Source organism: Neomonachus schauinslandi, chromosome 14 (assembly GCF_002201575.2).
Source record: "Neomonachus schauinslandi chromosome 14, ASM220157v2, whole genome shotgun sequence".
Taxonomy (NCBI): domain Eukaryota; kingdom Metazoa; phylum Chordata; class Mammalia; order Carnivora; family Phocidae; genus Neomonachus; species Neomonachus schauinslandi.
The window spans coordinates 79,207,147-79,223,812 of NC_058416.1; the positions used below are offsets into that span (position 1 = coordinate 79,207,147).

General features: G+C 41.4%; 1 protein-coding gene across 2 annotated transcripts in view; it reads right to left on the minus strand.

Annotated features, from left to right (window-relative positions):
• Positions 1-16,666, minus strand: part of FBXW8 (F-box and WD repeat domain containing 8) — a 119,146-nt gene that overhangs the window by 84,249 nt on the left and 18,231 nt on the right. The window lies entirely within an intron of this gene.

The window sequence follows — 16,666 nt, forward strand, 5'->3', positions numbered from 1 at the left end:
CAGTTTGATTTTTCAAGATTTCAAAACTGTTGTTCTACCATTTCATATCACATCTCAGATGACTTGGTTAAATTATTATAGAACATGTAAGAAAAAATACACAAATACATAAAAGGCAAAAAAATGCAAACTGCAACATAGCTGCACAATCATACACAGCTTTTCAGACCAGAATCGCTTTACTCTTTACCAACAGGCACTTGTATTCTTATACAACTGGAGACTGATGGTCTCTGAAATAAAAGCCTGTAACAAAATAAATATCCATAACTCAACACTTCTGGTCATATGAGAAATTTGAATTTATATCACATACAAAAACTTTGACTTTGTATGTATACATTTAAAAAAAATTAACAGAAAACTAAAGCTGTTCACCAGGACTGTAAATCTGATATAGAGAAATTAATGTTGTCTGGACAGAATTTCAAATCCCAACAGTATGCAGAGGAAATGGCCACTTTCACTATTAGTATTTTGTCCTCCAAGCCTAACTTAGAGAGATGATGGATTTACTTCCTCACAGGACAACGAACAAAGTTGGCTAGAGAGCAACTTTGGCAAGAGGAGAAAATGATCCAGCAGATCAACATGATCTTGGGTCTGCAGCACATTCTGGTAATGTGGCATTAAGTGTTCAATACTTGCTGCCCAACTAAAGGTCAAGACTCATTCCTAATAAAGTGAAAGTCGTGACCACTGGTTTACAGTAACCTGTGCTCCTTAACACTCCCTTGGGCAACCTCAAGACACTGAATACAGACAAGGAAAGGGAACAGGAGGCAAAGTAGGCAAGAGTGCACACAGCATGTGCACCGCAGACTCTCATTACACCAGGGTTCCTCATTTGAATAAGTACGGATAGGTAGTTAACTTTCAGGATGGCAGAGTAAAGATCTCCAAAAATCTGCTCCTACATACAAGCAACAAAAATTGTCAAAAATCAACTTTCTCAGAACTCTGGCAGTTAAGTAAAGCCTTTCAACGTTCTGAGGAGCATTTATTCAAGAAAAACGGCTGAGTCTTGGTAAGAACAACCACCTTCATGTTGTTTTAACTTGCACTAATTCCATCCTCCTCCTCCTCCAGGACTATAGGTAACTCCTTGCTAGCCTTGAAAACCAACAGTCTTGCAACTATGGTAGCTGTAAAAACCAGCAGTATAACAGTCACCAGAAGGGCCAGATGGCTTTACAGGTCCGCACATGTGCCATCCCCAGAGAACTGTCACCATTTGACCTGTCTGACAGCTTGCTGGAAAGGCCTGTTCTAGAGGCTTGTCTTTATCTGACCTGACTCAAAGCTTCCTCTGTCTTATCTCCAGGGCATTTGTCTGAAACAATAAGGGAGAACTGTTTAACATTGTGGCTGCCTGAGGTAACAATACCAACTGGGGCTAAGAAGAGCTGACCAAAAGCTTAAAAGGAAAACCTGGGGAATGGGATGTCCATAAGGGGCTTTGAGAGGTTCCAATGTATTTCTGGGACTCAAGAATGCCATGTACAGGGGCGCCTGGGTGGCTCAGTCGTTAGGCGTCTGCCTTTGGCTCAGGTCATGATCCCAGGGTCCTGGGATCGAGCCCCGCATCGGGCTCCCTGCTCTGCGGGAAGCCTGCTTCTCCCTTTCCCACTCCCCCTGCTTGTGTTCCCTCTCACTGTGTCTCTGTCAAATAAATAAAATCTTTATATAAAAAAAAGAATGCCATGTACATGTGTAAGACTGTGTGTATGCCAAGACCTGAAAAGGCCCTGATCTCTCACTCTGGCTAACCCTGAAGCTTTACACAAGCACAAAATGAAGGCTAAAACAGAGTTGTGAACTGTTGGCGTACTGAAAACATGCCCCAACATACAGACAGCACCTCAGCAAAACTTGGGAGATTTATGGCTTCAACATATTTAAGGAAATCTTTCCAATCACTAGCTAACCATTAAGCTAAATGAGCAGAGAATTCAGTGGTCACAAATGACAAACACCAACTAGAGAGAGAATCAGCCCCAAAAAGTCACTAATAAACAGCAGCAACAACAAAAACAACAACAAACTAACCCTCCTGAAGGGAGAGAATCTGATTTCCAGAGCTGCCCATTATTTTAAAAGTCCAATTTTTAACAAGAAATATTGAGACATGCAAAGAAACAGTAAAATATGAACCATATACAAGAAGAAAAAGTGGCCAACAGAAACTGTCCTTGAAGAAGTCCAGACTTTGGATTTAGTAAACAAAGACTTTAGATCAGCTATTATACATAAGTTCAAAATACTAAAGGAAAGCATGTTTAGGAAAATAAAGTTATGAGCACTATGTTTCATTAAGTACAAAATATTGAGAGAGAAAATTTTTTTTTTTTTTTAAAATAGAAGTTTTAAAGTTGAAGAGTAGAGGGATGCCTGGGTGGCTCAGTCAGTTAAGCATCTGCCTTTGGCTCAGGTCATGATCCCAGGGTCCTGGGATTGAGTCCCTAGGGGGCTCCTTGCTAAGCACGGAGCCTGCTTCTCCCTCTGCCTACTGCTCCCCCTGCTGTGTGCTCAATTTCTCTCTGACAAATAAATAAAATCTTTAAAGTTGAAAAGTAGAGTAATAAACAAAAAATTCAGATCTGAGCTAGCATTAGAATCAGCAAACTTAAGGTTAAGATTATCCAGTCTAAGGAAAAAAAAAAAAAAAAAAGGAAAACCACAACGACAGAAACCCCTCTTCCCCAAAATGAACAAAATTAACAGAGCCTCAGAGGCCTATGGAATACCATCTGTGTGGACCAACATAGGCATTATGGGAGTCCCATAGAGAAGGAGAGCGAGAAAGAGGTAGAAGGAATATCTAAAGAAATAATGGCTAAAAGCTTACCAAATACGATGAAAAACATTGATCTGCACACTTCAGCAGTTCACCAAACTCCATGAAGGATAAACTCAAAGAGATTCCCACCTAGACATATCCTAAACTGTTGAAACCGAGGATAGAATCATGAAAGCAGCAAAAGAAAAAAACTCATTGTGTGTACTTCTCATCAGAAACCAGGGTGCCTGGGTGGCTCAGTCATTAGGCGTCTGCCTTCAGCTCAGGTCATGATCCTGGGGTCCTGGGATCGAGTCCAACATCAGGCTCCCTGCTCAGCAGGAAGCCTGCTTCTCCCTCTCCCACTCCCCCTGCTTGTGTTCCTGCTCTCACGGTCTGTCAAATAAATAAATAAAATCTTTAAAAAAAAAAAAAAAAATAAGAAAGAAACCAGGGAGGTCAGGGTGCCTGGGTGGCTCAGTTGGTTAAGCGACTGCCTTCGGCTCAGGTCATGATCCTGGAGTCCCGGGATCAAGTCCCACATCAGGCTCCCTGCTCGGTGGGGAGTCTGCTTCTCCCTCTGACCCTCCCCCCCCATGCTCTCTCTCTCTCTCTCTCTCTCTCAAATAAATAAAATCTTAAAAGAAAAAAAAAGAAACCAGGGAGGTCAGAAAGCAGTAGGCTGGCACATTCAAAGTGCTAAAGGAAGAGATCGCCAACCAGTAACTCTATACCTAGCAAAACTATCCTTCAAAAATAAGAGAAATTAAATTATTCCAAGATAAACAAATATAATTCATCACTAGTAGACTTGACCTATAAGAAATACTAAAGGAAGTCCTTTAGGCTGAAATACAAGGACACTAGACAGTAACTCAATCCACATAAATAAAATAAATCAGTAAAGGTCATTACAAGGGTAAATATAAGTGACAGCATAAATGTATGTTTGCTCACAACATTTTTCTTCTGATTAAAAAAACTGCCTAAAGTATAAAATTGAGTTGATAGGTTTATAACAATAGCCATAATTTGTATGAAATAGTACAAAGAAGGGAGAGGGAAGTTCTAGTGCAGCAGTTTTGGTATACTATTAAAATTAGTTTGGCATTAATACAAACTAGATTATTTTAAGATGTCAGTTGTGATCCCTGTGCAATCATTAAGAACTTCAAAAAGTATACTAAAAGAAACAAAGGAATTAAAATAGTGTGCTGGAAAAAGATCTATTTAAACACAAAAGGAGGCAGTAATAAAGAAAAAAGACCTAAGACAGAGAAAATAGCAAAATGGCAGATATAAATGCTTATCTAATTATATTAAATGTAAATGGACTAAGCACTCCAGTCAAAAGACAGAGATTGGCAGTATAAATTAACATGGTCTAAGGATAGGCTTTCTACGAGACACACTTTTTTTTTTTTTTTTAAGGTAAACTCTAAACCCAACATGGGGCTCAAACTCATGACTCTGAGATCAAGAGTCGTATGCTGACTGAGCCAGCCAGGTGCCCTGAGACATACACACTATTCTTAAAGGTTCATTTACTTTATTTTTAAGATTTTTTTATTTATTTGAAAGAGAGAGCACAAGCAGGGGGAGGGGCACAGGGAGAAGCGGGGACCTGCTAAGCAGGGAGCCTGATGTGGGGCTCGATCCCAGGACCCTGGGATCATACCTGAGCTGAAGGCAGACACTTAAGTGACTAAGCCACCAGGGGTGCCCCAAGGTTCATTTACTTTGAGTGAGAGTGAAAGAGCCTGGGGGGGGGGGGCAGGCAGAGAGAGTCTTAAGCAGACTTCAGCACTGAGCCCAGAGCCCAGTGCTGAGCTCATTGTCACGACCCCAACCAAAACCAAGAGTCAGATCTGCTCAACCAAATGCACCACCCAGGTGCCCCGTGAGACATACATACTTTAGATTCACATGCACAAATAGATTAAAAGGATGGAAAAAAATATACCATGCAAACAATATCTGAAAGAGAGCTGGAGTGCATATACTAATATCACTTAAATTTTAGGAAAAAAAATGGTTACCAGAGACAAAGGATATTTTTATAATGAGGGCCAATCTATCACAAAGACCTAACAATTGTAAACATGTATACCTAAAAACAGAGGCCCCAAATACAAGAAGCAAAAAGTGATAAAACTGAAGGAAGAAATGGACAATTCAACAATACTGGGAGACTCCAATACCCAGTTTCAGTAATGGATAGAAAAGTAGAATATCAACAAAGAAATATAAGACTTGAACAACACTATACACCAACTAGACATAAGAGACATCCATAGAACATTTTACTCAGTAATTTGAGCATTATTCTCACGTGCAATGGAGGATTCTCCAGGATAGACCATATACTAGGCTATAAAATCTAAGTTCAAAAGAACCAAAAAAATTATACAAAATATGTTCTCTGACCACAATGAAATCAGAAATTGGTAACAGAAAGAAATTTGGGAAATTCACAAATGTGTGGAAATTAAATAACATACTAACAAATGTTAGCAGGCTAAACCACCAATGGGTCAAAGAAGTTGAAGAAACTAGAAAATATTCTTCAAGGAGTGAAAATGAAAATGGAACATACAAAACCTATGAGGCCCAGTGAAAGCAGTACTTAGAGGGAAGTATACAGTTATAAACTCCTATATTTTAAAAAATCTAAAATCCACAACCTAGCCTTCCAACTTAAACTAGAAAAAGAAAACTAAACCCAAAGCAAGAAGAAAAATTACAACAGAAATGAGTGAAATAAAAAGAGAAAACGAAGCAAATAAAAGCTGGTTATTTAAAAAGATGACCAAAATCGACAAACCTTCAGCTAGACTGACCCAAGAGGAGGGTGCGAGTGGGGGAAAAGACTCAAATTACTAAAATCAAGAAGGAGAGGGGCCATCATTATCAACCACAAAAATAAAAAGTGTTATAAAGGAATACTATGAACAATTATATGCCAACAACTTAGATAAACTAGATGAAATGGACAAATGCTTAGAAAAAGACACAAAGTACTGAAGTTAACTTATGAGGAAACAAAATCTAAATAACTCTATAATAAGTAAAGAGGCTACATTAGTGATAAAAAAACAAAACAAACCTTTGCACAAAGCCCAGACCTAGATGACATCACTGGTGAATTCTAAATGTTTAAAAAGAATTTTTAAAATGGTTAAAACTAAATTAAAAGAAATTTTAAAAGAATTCTACCGTATGTTTAAGAAGATTAATGAATAACCAATCATTCACAAACTCTTCTAAAAAAATAGAAGAGGGAACACATCCCAACTTATTCTAGGAGACCAGTATTTCTGATACCCAAACCAGACAAAGACCTCACAAGAAAACTACAAACCAATATCCCTGATGAATATACACAAAACTGAATCCAGCAACGTACGAAAAGGGTTACACGTCACGACCACATGCAATTTGTCTCAGGAATGCAGGGTCAGTTGAACATACAAACATCAAGGTGGTATCCTAGTACCAGGATGAAGGACAAAAACCACATGCAAAGCAGAAACCCAAACAATTTAAAATTAACGTAAGGGAATTCTTTATATTCAAAATAAATCTATACTGTACTGAAGAGTTCAAAGTGGAGCGCCTTTATATAATGATGTCCCCAAGGAGACCTAAAGTGATAGGGATATATATATATATTTGATCAAGTTTTTAGGAACATGCTTCAAGATCACCTACATTATCCAAGGAGCAGCATGATATAATAGAAAACCAGCTATAGGGGCACCTGGGTGGCTCAGTTGGTTAAACCTCTGCCTTCAGCTCAGGTCATGATCCCAGGGCCCTAGGATTGAGCCCCATGTTGGGCTCCCTGCTCAGAGGGGAGTCTGCTTCTCCCTCTCCCTCTACTCTTGCTCTCTCTCACTCGCTTGTGCACCCTCTAATAAAATCTTAAAAAAATAAAAATAAAAACACACACACACAATAAAACAACAGTTACACTTGTGAAACAAAAACAAAAACCTTGGATTCTATTGTCTGGTCTTTCAACTAGTTAGCTGTGGTATTATGACAAAAATCACTAAACTTCTCTGTACCTCTTTCCTCCTCACTGGTGGAGGAATCAGACATCCTGAAATGTCCCTCAAGACACCAAATTCTATGACTTTGGGGATGTCGTTTTCTCACCCTTAAAAAGTGAATCATTGAAATGGATAAAGAAGATGTGGTCCATATATACAATGGAATATTACTCAGCCATCAGAAAGGATGAATACCCAACTCTTACATCAACATGGATGGGACTGGAGGAGATTATGCTAAGTGAAATAAGTCAAGCAGAGAAAGTCAATTATCATATGGTTTCACTTATTTGTGGAACATAAGGAATAGCATGGAGGACATTAGGAGAAGGAAGGGAAAAATGGGCGGGGGGCAATTGGAGGGAGAGATGAACCATGAGAGACTATGGATTCTGAGAAACAAACAGGGTTTTGGGGGGGGGGGGGGGAGGGGGGATTGGTTAGCCCGGTGATGGGTATTAAGGAGGGCACGTACTGCATGGAGCACTGGGTGTTATACGAAAACAATGGATCATGGATTACCACATCAAAAACCAATGATGTATTGTATGGTGACTAACATAATAAAATTTAAAAAAAAAAGTGAATCATCGGGGCGCCTGGTTCAGTCGTTAAGCATCTACCTTCAGCTCAGGTCATGATCCCAGGGTCCTGGGATCGAGCCCCATATCGGGCTCCCTGCTCCGCGGGAAGCCTGCTTCTCCCTCTCCCACTCCCCGCTTGTGTTCCCTCTCTCGCTGTGTCTCTGTCAAATAAATAAATAAAATCTTAAAAAAAAAAAAACAAACAAAGAAAAACTGAAGTAGTAAGAGGGGTCTTGGAGATCAACCAGAAGTAGCTCCTCACCACAGGAGGGCTCCTTCTAGCAGCCCTGGTTGGTGAGAGGCTTCTGCAGAGACCGGACCTTCCAAATCAGTCTGATCTACTACAAAGCCGTCTGGCTGTTAGAAAGGGACTCCACCCATTGCCCTAATTTTGCCTATCTGAAGAAAGCTCTTCCTTCTTCCACCTGACAGCTGCTCAAGAGGCCAAAGACACCATCCTAATTCTCCTTAGTCAATTCATGGGCCTAAATATCACCCATTTCCCTCAACCAACTGTCCTAGGACTAGACTAGTTCCCATACCCCTTATCTCTGAACCTAACAGTTGTGCATATACAGCATACCTCTTCAAATGTGATACTCAGGACAAAACACCACCCCAAATGTGGGCTCTCAAGTGCCATGAACAGAAGAATTTTATCAGACACTAATCTGCTGCTTCATTTGTTGTAAAGATCCCATCATGGCTACTAAACCAATAGTCCACCAAAGCTTTTGGAGTCTGTTTATTAAACATTTAAGTCGAACAAAAATAAATATTACAAACATGCATGGACTTGTCACCCCATTTAATAAGATATTACTAGTAAGTCTGAACTCCTGTGCATCTCTGTGTCTGTACCCTCTCCCCTGCCGCAAGGGTAACCTGAATTTGGTCTCCACCATTCTTCAGAGTTGTTTTAAGAGGGGGGAGGGGAGGAGAGAGAGGGAGGAAAGGATGGGCAGAGAGAATCTTAAGCCCCACACAGGGCTTGATCTCGAAACTGTGAGATCAGAACCTGAGCCAAAAAACTGACAGAGCCACCCCGGTGCCCCCATTCTTTAGAGTTTTTTAAAACACAAACTGCAATTAAATAAAAAAGTCCCCACTTCTTACTTTCACTGTTAGTTTTTTTTAATCTGATTTTAAGTCCCATTTTAAACCCCAGCTCACTGCACCCACCCCATCATTTTAGATCTTTGAACCCCAATTCTGTCATCTGTTGCATTAGCTACTTTTCCCATACAGAAGTCATCTGCAAAATACGGTCTGTGGGCCTTTGCGTCTTAATTAAAAAAAAAAAAAAGTTAACCTGGATGGGGCTGAGGACAGAGCCCATGGCAAACCACTAGAGTCCTCCCCGCACCACCACCCCCATTCAGCGGACATGGATCCATTAAGCAGCCCACCCTAGGCATGGCCACAGCATCAGTTACAAATCCACTTAACCACACTGTCATCCCACACTTCTCCATCTTAGCCATAAGGGCGTCAGGGAAACAAACCCTCATCTGATCACAAGTGGTCAGGCAATAAAGAATGGGATAACGACTCAGTAACACTGGAGCTCCGGTTTTGACTAGACAGAACACCACAGTTTTATTTTTGGCATGTTTGGGCCACAGCTGAGCCTGCCCGGGACATGACTGGTGTCTGTCCATCTGTCCGTGCCAGAGTGAGGCTGAGAACTAGGCAGTCATGAAGAGCAGACAGGGACAGACCAACATCAGCTGTGATGGAAGCCAGGCCACAACTCAAATAGTTCCAGGGTAGAGTACCTCCCTACCAAACCTCTGGAATTCAGGATTAAAGGAGAAGTGAAGGGCTAACATACAGAGACCCTAATGGGGTCTCAAGGGCAGAAAGTGCTCACTAAACCCAGGGCAGCTCACTCTGATCTTGGGATACCATAAGGCTTTTTGGTAAGAATTATGAAATGTAAAATTCTGTAAAAACTATGAAATGTAACTGGATGAAAGAGTAGCTAAGAGATCATATAATGGGTAGGCATTATTACATAGACCGGCACTTCCCAAAGCATGCTCAGAACAGCAGCTCCTCAGGGGGTAAGTTATCTTAAAAAAAGGATTTCATGGTCAAATGAGTTTGGGGAACACTAGTTTAAACAAAACCAAGCAGGGTTATTTGCTGAAGAACTTCTGAGAGCTTTTTATAGACGGACATGTGTTGTAGATCTCTCAGAAGGATAGGAGATGCTGCATTCCCCAAACTTATTTGGCTCCTGAACGCTTCTTGCGAGGACTGTCTCAAAAGCCTAGTACTCTGCAGAAGACACTTGAGAGAACATCAATATGGCCTACTGGTGAACTGATGAAGGTATGTGTTGGACACGAAGACCAGAAATTCTCATCTACCTGCCAGATACCTTGTGCATGACACCTCTCCCTCAGGGTGGGGAAGCTACAGGTTGGATCCCAAGCCCTACCCCAAGTACAGGGCAATAGCTTTAATTTGGGAGTTCAAAAATTAGCTACAAGGCTGCTTTTTAGTAGATGGAGCCATTCAATCATCAGCAGCATTTTAAGAAAATCCAAATCCAAGGCTCAGTGACTACAAACTAGAAAATCCCAATTAAACATTCTGGATGAGTTTTCATGAGATCTACTAAACCATACAGTTCTCAGCCACTTTAAAATGGAGGCACTTTTCAGTGAGACTTTCAAGGAGTCCCAAATATATGAGACCTTGAGAACACGAAGCAGAAAACAGATTTTTCTATCAGCTTCAAAGAAAATGCCAAGTCACTTTAAATAACATGATCTGAAATTTGTATAATAGGGTTACGGGATGAAAAACGGAGAACAGGGGCGCCTGGGTGGCTCAGTCGTTACGCGTCTGCCTTCGGCTCAGGTCATGATCCCAGGGTCCTGGGATCGAGCCCCGCATCGGGCTCCCTGCTCCGCGGAAAGCCTGCTTCTCCCTCTCCCACTCCCCCTGCTTGTGTTCCCTCTTTTGCTGTGTCTCTCTCTGTCAAATAAATAAAATCTTTAAAAAAAAAACGGAGAACAAAAAGTTGATGTTTCGGTGCACCATTCCCACTGCTAACCCCTAGATCACTGGGCTTATTCTGTGGAAAGTAATATTCAGGATAAAGTTAAAACCCTGGATAACAAACAATCTCTTTGAGGGATTTATAAAAGCTAGAGGTGAGAATTACTTCCAAAAAGGGATCAGGACTGTACCTACAATTAGGTATTAAACGCAGAAATGTGCCAACAACTTCTTTGGCAAACTGTAAAGGGAGGGTGCCTTTTCTCTCCCCTTCTTTTTAAAGGGGCACAAAAGTGACAGGCTCTAAGAATGTCTTTTAATCTTGGGAAAAAAAGAAACCAAAACAAACAAGACCCAGATAAACTTTCACAATTTTAAAGAGTCTCACCAAAAGGAAAGCTAAGAGTTTTGATTTCTTACATTATATTAAATCTAGCAAATTTACAAGCCTGAATTTTCCAGAGGTCTAATGGTCTTTAATACATTAGGATTGGAATGGCCCTGCCCAGTAAAAGCCCCACTGAGTGAGCCTCAGCTGTGAGAATTTGCTAATAAAAGTGTCTCCAGCATTTTGCTTTATAGCACCACTGTGAATTGCAGCATTAAAAAAAAAAAAAAAAAAAAAAAAAAGCTCTTGGCTCAAAAACTAGCTTTATTAACTCTGCCTGGATTAGGGTTACCAGTGAGGCCCACAACAGGGGGAAACACATCATTGTTCTAGTTACATGTTCACAAATCAAGTCTATTTGGAGAGGACATACCATGTACAGACAGTTCCACATACACTCCTTATCTCAATTTCCTTATTGCCTTTCTCCCCATTCACTCATGAACCTGCTCACTTTCGCCCCTCACTGTGCCATGGATTCTGGTCAAGGTCACCAGTGACCTCCAAGTTGCTAAACCCAACGGTCATTTCTCAGTCCTCCTATTTGACTAACAATGACACTTAATACCTCTGATCATTTTCTCCTCCTTGAAAAGGTTATCCCTTGGTTCCAGGGGACCATGTGTTCCAGGTTTCTTCCCACATCACAGGGAACACCTTCTCCAACTCTTCATCTTGGCACATGACAGGGCTCAATCCCTAAATCCCCCTCCATCTACACTCACTTCCCTAATGACCTCATCCAGTTCCCTGGCTTTAAATACCAATGATGTGGGTGGGGCACCTGGGTGGCTCAATCAGTTAAGAAGTGTCCAGTTCTTGGGCGCCTGGGTGGCTCAGTTGGTTGGGCGACTGCCTTCGGCTCAGGTCATGATCCTGGAGTCCCGGGATCGAGTCCCGCATTGGGCTCTCTGCTCGGCAGGGAGCCTGCTTCTCCCTCTGACCCTCCCCCCTTCTCATGTGCTCTCTCTCTCATTCTGTCTCAAATAAATAAATAAAATCTTAAAAAAAAAAAAAAAAGTGTCCAGTTCTTGGCTCTTGATTTCAGCTCAGGTCATGATCTCAGCATCATGAGATCAAGCCCCACATCAGGATCCGTGCTCAGTGAGGAGTCTACTTGAGATTCTCTCTCTCCCCCCCTCTCCTCCTCCTCTCCTCAGAAATAAGTCTTTTAAAAATACATACATACCAATGATGTGCTGCCAGCTCCCAAATTCATATCTCTAGCCTCACATCCCACTACTGATCTTCCCCCCAAACTTTCTCATCTCACAGTCTTCCCCTTGTCAGTAACAACAATCTCATCCGCCCAGTTGTCCAGGCCAAATACCCTGGAGTCCCTGTTGACTCCCCTTTCTCTCCCTACACCTAGCCCATCAGCAGTCCTGACTCTACCCACTTCTACTGGTTCAACGCACTTTAAGCCACCATCTTCTCGTCTGGGTTAGTTCAGTAGCTTTTTCACTGGTCTCCCTACTGCATCCTTGTCCCCCCGCTTTGCTCTAGTCTCCACATAGCAGCCAAAATGATCCCTCTAAGTCAGACCTTGTCACTTCTCTACTCAAAACACTTGAATGGCTTCCGACCTCTCTCAGAATAAAAGTTCAAGTTCTTTTAATGGATTTAAGTGCCTTTTCACATTTTAACTATTTCTTCTTCCTTTTATCCCCATCTTCTCATTATACCCTCACCCGTATTGGTTTCCTATTGATGCTCTAACAAATTAGCACAAACTTGGTGACTAAGAACAGTATAAATGTATTCTCTTATGGTTCTGGAGACCACAAGTCTAAAAATCAAAGTATAGGTGGCAGGGCTACATTCCTTCTGGAGGCTTCAGAGAAAAAATCTGTTTCCTTTCTTTTCCAGCTTCTGGAGGCCGGCTTACATTCCTCGGCTTTGTGGCCGCTTCCTCCATTTTCAAAGCCAGTAACACAGCACTTACCTTTGATCTCCAGCCTCCCTCTCATAAGGAGCTTTGTAATTACACTGAGCCCACCTGGATCACCCAAGATAACCACTCCACCTCAAAATCCTTAACTTCCTCACATCTGCAAAGGCCCATTACCGTAAGAGGTAACATATTCACAGGTTCTGAGGACCAAGACGTGGACATCTTGGGGAAGGGGCATTATTCCATCTACCACATCCTAGGCACTCTGACCTCCCTGCTATTCCTCAAGCATAAAAGGTGTGCTCCACCTCTAGGCCTCTCTGCCAGAGACCTGCACAGCTTCATTCTTCCATCCTTCAGGTCTTTGCCCAAAGGTCACCCTCTCTGTGAGGTCTTCCCTGGCCATATTACCTCTGTGGGCTTGTATTTTCTCCATAGCACTTTCTACCATCTGGAACACGGTGTACTTAACTGGGTGTTTTGTGCATAGAAAGTAAGCTCTGAGCAGTGAGGGTTTTTTTTGTTTTTGTTTTTGTTTTATGTTCTGTTCTCTGCTGCACTGTCCAGAGTATTACATGACACATAGTAGGCCCTGTGAATAACTGAATGAGAAGAAGTAGTCCAACTTTTTAAAGTTCAACACTTAAAAAAACTGCATTGCTTTTATTTTCACTGGTCAGCTTCTTGCATGTACTGCCCTCAAGAGGCTCGGACTTTCTTATTAAATACTAGCTCTTGCTTTTTTTCTTCTTGTAAACTTTTTAATTATAGACAACCTCAAACACAAAAAAATGAAGTGAGCATTGTAAAGAACCTCAAGTCCCCAGGACTCAGTTCAAATAGTTATCGACGCTCTGCCATTCTTCTTTCACCTAGCTCCCCATCTTTCCTCCCAGAGTGGCTGCTTTTCTGTCACCCCATTAAGTTTAAAAAGATTTATTTATTTGAGAGAGCACATGAGCAAGTGCAAGAACATGAGCACATGCCCCTCCCACGGACAGAGGGAGAGAGAATCTCAAGCAGACTCCCCACCGAGTGCAGAGCCCAATGTGGGGCTCAATCTCATGATCCTGAGATCATGACCTGAGCCGAAACAAGAGTCGGATGCTTAATCGACTGTGCCACCCAGGCGTCACCCCCCACCTGTTACCCCCCCCCCCTTAAAGGAGGCAGCCATGACAACCTGGCGAATTAAAAGGAAACCCCTGAGGGTGTCTGAGTCCTGGGCAGGCATGTGTTTCCCTTGGAGACAGAGTCAGGTGACAAAGGCAAAAGTGAAGAACAAAAGGAGCCCTGCCAATAGTTACAAGTTTTCAGAGTTAGGTCTGCTATAAGAAAGAAAGAAAACAAACAACAACCAAAAAAACCCCAAAAACAAAAACCAAATACCCAATAAATATTTCTAAATTTGAAAAAAAAAAAAAAAAAATCAATCCAGCAGCACTTGGCTGGAGATTCCCAACTTTAAAGACTTCATGAAAATCTTTAGCTAAATAAAACCTCAGATTTTAGTTGCTCCTATTTGGTTATCTGGGAAGATCATAAGATCACATTTCCCTTAAAACCTGAAATATCAGGGGCACCCAGCTGGCTCAGTGGGTAGAGCAAGCGACTCTTGATCTCAGGGTTGTGAGTTCGTACTCCATGCTGGATGTAGAGCCTACTTAAAAACTTGAAATATTGAGGTGCCTGGGTGGCTCAGTTGATTAAGCCTCTGATTCTTGACTTAAGCTCAGGTCTTGAGTTCAGGGTCCTGAGTTCAAGCCTTGCACTGGGCTCTACATGCATGGAGCCTACTTAAAAACAAAAAATATCATAATCTAATATAGCGGGCTTTAGTTCCAGATTTCGGTAACACCTACTTCTTGCTTGCCAATTTTACCATACATCTTAAGTTTTTAACCTCCATCCCTCCCCTTTCTTTCTTTACTGCTTCCTTTATTCACATTTTTCTACTTCTTACTTGAAGAATGTGACATTGTTATCTATGCAGCTAGATTTCTAAAATTATACTTTAGGAAATACACATAAATAAACTGTGATAAAAATGAAAATTAAAAAAAGAAAATTATAGAGATGAAAACAGAATGGTGGTTGTGAGGGGCTAGGGATGGGGAGGGAGGTAGAGGTGGCCGGCCCATAAGAGGTAGCACAAAAGATCCTTGTGATGAATGTTGTGTACCTTAACTGTGTGGTCACACAAATCCACACCTGTGATAAAACTGCATAGAATACACTCACAAATAAGTGTACGTAAAACTGACGAAATCAGAGTTAAGCTCTATGGACTGTACTAATGTCAGTTTCTTGGCTTTGATATTACTCTGTAGGCAAGATATTGTCAATGAAGGAAACTGGGGGAAGAGAACACAGGGCCTCTCCAGACTATCTTTTGCAACTACCCATGAATTTGTAATTATTTCAAAAGTTTTAAAAATGAATGTTAGTAAATCCTAAAACCATTACTTCTCAGAATTACAATTCCTATTATAACAGCTTACTCTTCCCATTAAAAAAAAAATTGTAATTTTCAATTCAACAATTTGTAATTGTTATCCATTTTAAAACATTGTTTTTAGAGTGCCAGGAACCCTGTGGGTGCACACACAAAACCATAAAATTATATAATAGGAGCAAGATAAAGCTGTTCGATGAATCGCCCAACGCATAACTTTGCTTACTAAAAGCTACACTGTTTTCGAGACATTTCAGCATGAAACACTCCCACAGGGACACTAAATCCCGCAAGAGACAATTATTGATAGCAAGGAGCTAGAAAGGTCAGCATCAGAAGTACACAAGGATCACAAACAAATGTAGTGGGACTTTAGTCCTGAAAGCTTAAAACCTACAAAGCAGAAAATGAGGGGATGCAGAAAAGAGACAAAGAGCAAAATCACTTCTCCAGCATACTTTGTGGCACAATTAAATCTCAAGAAGTCCTTCCCAATCCGGGTTCCTTACTGTTAGTTACCAATTTGGCATAAAGATCTAAGGAAACAGGTTTTCTCCAAGGGCACACATATAGTTCATGGTGCCAATTCCTCTATAACTGGCCCAATTTCACTGAAATCCTAAGGCGGCTTGATTAAAAGAGAAGAGAAAGAGAGAGAGAGAGAGAGGGACAGACAGAGTGAGCCCCCTCTAAAATCACATCCAAAAGCAGCAGGACATTCCACTCAACAGAAGGACTTTTTCCCTGGTTTCAATAATAAAAACACTGCAAGAAACAAATGAAAGTGCTACTTATGTTTATTATTTTGTGGTTTTTTTTTTTTTTTTTTAAGATTTTATTTATTTCAGGGGCACCTGGGTGGCTCAGTCGTTAAGCGTCTGCCTTCAGCTCAGGTCATGATCCCAGGGTCCTGGGATCGCGTCCCACGTCGGGCTCCCTGCTCTGTGGGAAGCCTGCTTCTCCCTCTCCCACTCCCCCTGCTTGTGTTCCCTCTCTCGCTGTCTCTCTGTCAAAAAATAAATAAAATCTTTAAAAAAAAAAAGATTTTATTTATTTCAGAGAGAGAGCGCGCGAGATAGCGAGAGCAGGAACACAAGCCGGGGGAGTGGGAGAGGGAGAAGCAGGCTTCCCGCTGAACAGGGAGCCTGATGCAGGGCTCGATCCCAGGACCCTGGGATCATGACCTGAGCCGAAGGCAGAAGCCTAACGACTGAGCCACCCAGGCGCCCCTGTGGTTGTATTTTAATGCTTGAAAAAAAACAAAACAAAAATAAAAAACCAAAACAAAGCCAATTCTAAATATTACCGGCCATCCATTGTCATCCTCATGACACTATTAAATAAAATCCTGGCTTCATAGACCAGAGCCACCTTAGGGGTTCTGGTTAAGAATATTTTTTATGCTCATATGTGTGCTCTAAAAATTAGTTTGAAATGAAAAACAAAAAAAACAAATCCAACTGGCCAAAGAGGGAAGAATTCTGGTGGACAATTGGACC